This window comes from Macrotis lagotis, chromosome X (assembly GCF_037893015.1).
Source record: "Macrotis lagotis isolate mMagLag1 chromosome X, bilby.v1.9.chrom.fasta, whole genome shotgun sequence".
NCBI classification, from domain to species: Eukaryota; Metazoa; Chordata; class Mammalia; order Peramelemorphia; family Peramelidae; genus Macrotis; species Macrotis lagotis.
In genome coordinates this window covers 82,416,832-82,423,544 of record NC_133666.1, presented here as the reverse complement: position 1 = coordinate 82,423,544, position 6,713 = coordinate 82,416,832, and the positions used below count along the sequence as shown (strand labels likewise).

The 6,713-nt window shown below is 40.2% G+C and overlaps 1 pseudogene; it reads left to right on the top strand.

Annotated features, from left to right (window-relative positions):
• The first annotated feature begins 843 nt into the window (after positions 1-843).
• LOC141499799 (pre-mRNA-splicing factor RBM22-like) lies at positions 844-2,210 on the top strand (annotated as a pseudogene).
• Positions 2,211-6,713: the final 4,503 nt, after the last annotated feature.

Here is a 6,713-nt window from a genome sequence, read left to right as displayed (position 1 = left end):
GCAAACATCAACTGCTCATGAAAAGGTCAAGCTAATATAATGACAGTTCTGACTAATGACAATAAAATGACAATTCTACCAAAATTAAGCTACCTGTTTAGTGCCCTACCAATCAAAATTCCAAAAAAATTACTTTAATGAGTTAGAAAAGGTTGTAAGTAAATTCATATGGAGAAATAAAAAGTCAAGAATTTCTAGGGATTCAATGTGAAAAAGAAGGAGGCTTAGCCCTACCAGATCTAAAATTATATTACAAAGCATCAGTCATCAAATCTGTCTGGTACTAGCTAAGAAATAGAGTGATGGACCAGTGGAATAGACTAGGTGCAATAGCAGGAAATGATTATAATAATCTGCTGTTTGATAAACCCAAAGAGTCCAGTTATTGGGATAAAAACTCTCTTCCATAAAAACTGCTGGGAAAATTGGAAGTTAATATTTGAAAAACTTAGATTAGACCAACACCTCACACCCTTTACCAAGATAAGATCCAAATGGATACAGGATTCAGACATAAAAAAATATATTATAAGCAAACTAGAAGATCAAAGACTAGTCTACCTGTCAGATCTACGGAAAGGGGAGCAGTTTATGACTAAGGAAGAGATGGAGAACATCACTAAAAACAAATCAGATGATTTTATTACATTAAATTAAAAAGCTTTTGCACAGACAAAAACCACTGTAACCGAGATCAAAAGAAATGTAGTAAACTGGGAAACAATCTTTACAACTAGTGTGTCTGACAAAGGACTCATTTCTAAAATATATAGAGAATTGAGTCAAATTTAAAACAAAAAGCCAGGGATCGCCGCGGCCCCGCCCTGGGGCCCGTCGCCACGGCTCCCACTTCCTCTATCGGCGCCGCGGCTGCCGCCACTTCCAAGATGGCGACGTCTCTGGGCTCCAACACCTACAACAGGCAGAACTGGGAGGACGCGGACTTCCCCATTCTGTGTCAGACGTGCCTTGGAGAAAACCCCTACATCCGGATGACCAAAGAAAAGTATGGGAAAGAATGCAAGATTTGTGCCAGGCCATTCACAGTGTTCCGCTGGTGCCCTGGTGTTCGCATGCGTTTTAAGAAGACTGAAGTGTGCCAAACCTGCAGCAAGCTAAAAAATGTATGTCAGACCTGCCTTTTGGACCTAGAATATGGTTTACCTATTCAAGTCCGTGATGCAGGACTGTCCTTTAAGGTTGACATGCCTAAATCTGATGTGAACAAAGAATACTACACCCAGAATGTTGAGCCAGAGATTTCTAAGTCTGATGGAACTCGGCCAGTTGGTGTCCTTGGTAAGGCTACAGCTACAAGTGACATGCTGCTCAAATTGGCTCGGACCACCCCTTACTACAAGCGGAATCGGCCTCGTGTCTGCTCCTTCTGGGTGAAAGGGGAATGTAAAAGAGGAGAGGAGTGTCCATATAGACATGAGAAGCCTACAGATCCTGATGATCCTCTTGCTGATCAGAATATCAAAGATGGCTACTATGGTATTAATGATCCAGTGGCAGATAAATTTCTAAAACGGGCTTCAACGATGCCTCATCTGGACCCTCCAGATGATAAGACCATTACCACTTTATATGTTGGTGGCCTGGGAGATACAATCAGAGGGATCTCAGAAATCACTTTTACCAATTTGGTGAGATCCGAACAATAACAGTAGTCCAGAGACAGCAGTGTGCTTTCATCCAGTTTGCTACACGGCAAGCTGCAGAGATGGCTGCTGAGAAGTCCTTCAACAAACTGATTGTAAATGGGCGCAGACTTAATGTGAAATGGGAAAGATCTCAGGCAGCCAGAGGAAAAGAAAAGGGAAAAGAAGGAACCACAGACTCTGGAATTAAACTGGAGCCTGTCCCAGGACTTCTGGAGCTCTTCCTCCTCCTCCAGCAGCTGAAGAAGAAGCCTCTGCCAATTATTTTAATCTCCCTCCCAGTGGCCCTCCAGCAGTGGTTAATATTGCCCTGCCCCCTCCTCCTGGAATTGCACCTCCTTCCCCACCAGGTTTTGGGCCACACATGTTCCACCCAATAGGACCACCGCCTCCCTTCATGCGAGCTCCAGGACCCATCCACTATCCTTCTCAGGATCCCCAGAGGATGGGGGCTCATGCAGGAAAGCACAGCAGTCCCTAACATCCTGCCTGCTACAGTGGTTGGGCTCTGAGAAGGAAAGGTGTTTTAGAAATGTAATAAATAAATCTTGGAGTAAATTTTTTTTCCTTTGTACGTTTCCATGGTAGCTTGTAATATGCTAAGACACGGGCAAACAGAGATCTATACCTGAGCCCCTGAGCATGGGGCAGGTGGAGGAGCCCTGCTAAACTGGTACTAACAAAAAAATGGTCACTAATGTCACAGTGGCCTTTGCTTCTTAACCCATATAAGAAATAAAAAAGCTAGGGTGAATGTGGAACTTCTGGGAACCTTTAGGAGAGTTGTAATTCTAATTGTATGTATTTCTTTGTGTGTTTGGGGTTTGACAAACTTTGACCTGAGGTGAGAGCAAACATTTGACAATATTTTTAAAATAATTTTTTTTGCTAGTACTGATCACTGAAAGAGTGTCATTAAGTATTATTTCCCTATTGCCCAAGGTCGAACTTTGAAAATCAAACACCTAGATACTTTCTTTCCTCTTTTATCTCCTTCTTGCTAAAGGAACCTCTGTCAACAAAACAAACCCAACTTCTTTTTAATCTTAAAAAAGCTCCTACTTATGCTCTACCATCCAAAGCGACCGACCTCTTTACAAGACTTTGGGACCTGCATTGCAAACTCATACCTCCTCTCATAAGGGAGATGTTAAATTTGCTAACTGTGAAATGAACAAACCTTTTAATTTGTTTGTATGGGTGAGCTGTGACTTATGGAAGGAGGGTCTTTGTTTAACTTGCACCTTCATGTGTTTCTATCTGATTTTCTGCTGCCACATAGCAGGCTGTCTTATTACTTTTCTCATTATAGAAATGTTTGTTTGGATGTAACTGAATTGTAGACAAGTGACAAAGGTAAAGGAAATGAAACTTGTTCTAAATTTTAGAATTTTTTAAAAATTAATTAAAACGGGGCCAATTTTTCCAAAAAAAAAAGCCATTCCTCAATTGACAAATGGTCAAAGGATATGCAAAGGAAATTTACAGATGAGATCAAAGCAATCCATAATCATATGAAAAATTGCTCTAAATCATTACTTATTATAAAAATGCAAACTAAAGCTTCTCTGAGGTACCACCTCACACCTCTCAGACTGGCCAATATGACCAGAAAGGATAATGATCATTGTTGGAAGGGTTGATGATGAAGCTGTGAACTCACCCAACCTTTCTGGAGAGAAATTTGGAACTACGCCCAAAGGGCAACAAAAATGAGCATACCTTTGATCCAGCAGTACTACTACTGGGTCTATACCCTGAGATGATGAAAAAGGGTAAAAACATCGCTTGTACAAAAATATTGATTGCACTCCTTTTTGTGGTGGCAAAGAATTGGAAATCAAGTAAATGTCCTTCAATTGGGGAATGGCTTAGCAAACTGTGGTGTAAGTATGTCATGGGACGCTATTGTTCTATTAGAAACCAGGAGGGATGGGAATTCAGGGAAGCCTGGAGGGATTTGCATGAACTGATGCTGAGTGAGATGAGCAGAACCAGAAAAACACTGTACACCCTAACAGCAACATGGGGGCAATGATCAACCTTGAAGGACTTACTTATTCCATCAGTGCAATAATCAGGGACAATTTGGGGCTGTCTGCAATGGAGAATACCATCTCTATCCAGAGAAAGAACTGTGGAGTTTGAACAAAGACCAAGGACTATTACCTTTAATGTTGAAAAAAACTGATATCTTATTGTCTGATCTTGCTATCTCTTATATTTTATATTTCTTCCTTAAGGATATGATTTCTCTCTCATCACAGTTTGGATCAATGTTACCATGGAAACAATGGAAAGACTGACAAATTGCCTTCTGTGGGGGGTGGGGGAAGGGAAGTAAGCTTGGGGGGGAAGTATAAAACTCAAAATAAATAAAATCTTATTAATTCAAAACAAAAGTATGGCCCAAAGCCTCTTATGCTTGCACTTTGTGGTCTAATCTTTACAGTCCAATTGTAAACTTCTTTGAGGGCAGAGACTGGATCTTCTCATTTCCTTAGATCCCATAACACACTGTAGAAAGTCCTAATGAATGGCTGAATAACTAGAAACACAATTTAATTAGTTTCTATGGGAGAAAACCTCTGTAATTCAGCTGAATTGGAATTAATTTCATAAATTGAAAATGAGTCACATAGTTTGGCCCTGAAGAATGCATCTCTTTTGTTTCTTTTCAATGTTGAGAGACAGTGGGCTCAGACTATATATGTTGTATTTGCATATGTGTGTGTGTATGTGTGTGTGTGTGTGTGTGAAATCGACGTGATGATCAGATGCTAACAAGTGAAAAAACAGTTTTAAGGGAAAAGATGGGGGACAAGGAAGAGCCAAAATCACCCTATTTTAACCATGTAGTTCCTTCAAAAATAGCTGTTTTCTCCTCCTTTAAGCATTTGGAACAGATTTCAATCCATCTGAATTTTAAAAGGCCTTATCTTCAAGAAAGCATTCTCAGTCTCAACTGGTTTTCCCTCTGTGAGTCTACAAACCTGTATCTGAAGAAAGAAAGAACCTGCTTGGATGCTCAAATGTGGAGACTGTCCCAAACCCATTCTGAAATTATTACCAAATCCTTTCCTTTAGTGGAACCCCTGCTCTTGGGTACCCCCCAGGCCTCTCCTAAGGGCTGTTAGGAATAGTTAAGAATGAAACCACAGCCAAGACAGGGCCTCTTTAGTTCATTTGCAGGAATTATCAAATCTCAGTGGGGATATCTCCTCTTCATCCAGGTCACACTTGCTAACCTTGGGTGTCCCATAGTCCTTGGCAATCTCCTCCCTTTATACTTTTTCACTTGATGATCTCATGAGCTCTCATGGATTTAATTACAATGTCTATGCTGGTGATTCTTTGATCTATTTATCCAGTCCTAATCTCTTTACTGACCTCTACCAACTACCTACTGGATATCTAAAATTGGATGTCCTATAGACAGCTCAGCATGTCCAAAACTTAATTCATTATCTTTCCCCCAAAACTTTCCCACTTCCATACTTTCCTATTATTGTTGAAGTAATCACTATCCTTCTAGCTCCCCAGGCTCACATCCTAATTGTCATCCTCAACTCCTCATTCTCTCCCCATTCTCCCAATCCCACATCAAATCTGTTATCAAAGCCTGTAAATTTTTACCTACATAGCATCTCTCATATACTCCTCTTTATCTTCTCTGACCTTCCATCATTCTGGTCCAGGCCCTCCTCATTTGATATCTGGGAGATTTCAATAGTCTTGCCACAATTCTCTCCCCAATCTAATTCATCCTACATTCATCTGTCAAAGTAAGCTTCCTAAAGCATAGATCTGATCATATTACCTCTCTCTCATTCAATAAATTCCAGTGTTTCCTTATCACTTCGAGCATCAAGTAAAAATCCTCTCTCAGGTGTTCAAAGCCTTTCATAACCTACCCTTTCCAGTTTTATCTTACTTTATAATCCCTGCCTTTGGCCGCATCCCCCTCCAAAATCTATGATCCAGTGACATCCTTGTTATTCCTTGCATAAAGCATGACATCTATTCCAAATCCAGGCATTTTCTCTTTTTTAGACACTTTAAAAAATGAATGTTTCCTGTTTCTTACATCATTATAGTATCCCATCTATCCCTTCCCTTTCCCTTTCCCCTCTCTGAGAACCATCTCATATGATAAATAGTGGGGTTTGTTTTTTAAATGAGAAAAAAGTCATCACAACCGATCAGTACATCAAAAAAGTTTAGGGGCAGCTAGGTGGTGCAGTGAATAGAGCACAAGCCCTGGTATCAGGAGGTCCTGAGTTCAAATCTGACCTCAGACACTTACTAATTACCTAGTTGTGTGACCTTGGGCAAGTCACTCAACCCCATTGCCTTGCAAAAACCAAAAAAAAAAGTCTAAAAACAGGTGTGATCTGTGATGCCTGTGGATCTCCCATCTCCACAAAGGGGTGGTTGGGGGGAGGGAGGGGTATTCTCATGTCTCTTCATTCAAATCCTGCTTGATCTTTATAATTTTGTTATATTTACTGTTGTTTTCATCATTCTACACATTTACATTGTTTTCTATATGGCATAGATTGTTTCCTTGACTCTACATCAGTTTATGTAGATTTTTCCATGCTTCTCTGTATTCATCACATCCCAGGGACATGGGGGGAGGGGGAAGCAGATGAGGCAGAGCCGAGCCCTCTCCCCCATCTGCCACCCCCTAACCCCACATCCCTGCTTAAACATCATCTTGGTAGTATTTACCATACAGTAGCATTTCATTACATTCATGTACCACAATTTATTTAGCCATTCCCTAATTGATGGGCATGTATTTTTGGAGCATACAATTTTTAGCTATTATAAAAAGTGCTGCTATAAGTATTTTGGAGTATATGAGGACTTTTTTTCATATCAATGGCTTCCTTGGGGTATAAACCCAGTAATACAATCACTGGTTCAAATGATGTAGACATTTTAGTCACTTTATTTGCATAATTACAACTTGTTTTCCAAAACAGTTGTACCATTACACAGTTCCATGTATTAATATGTATATCTTCTCATAACCTCTCCAAC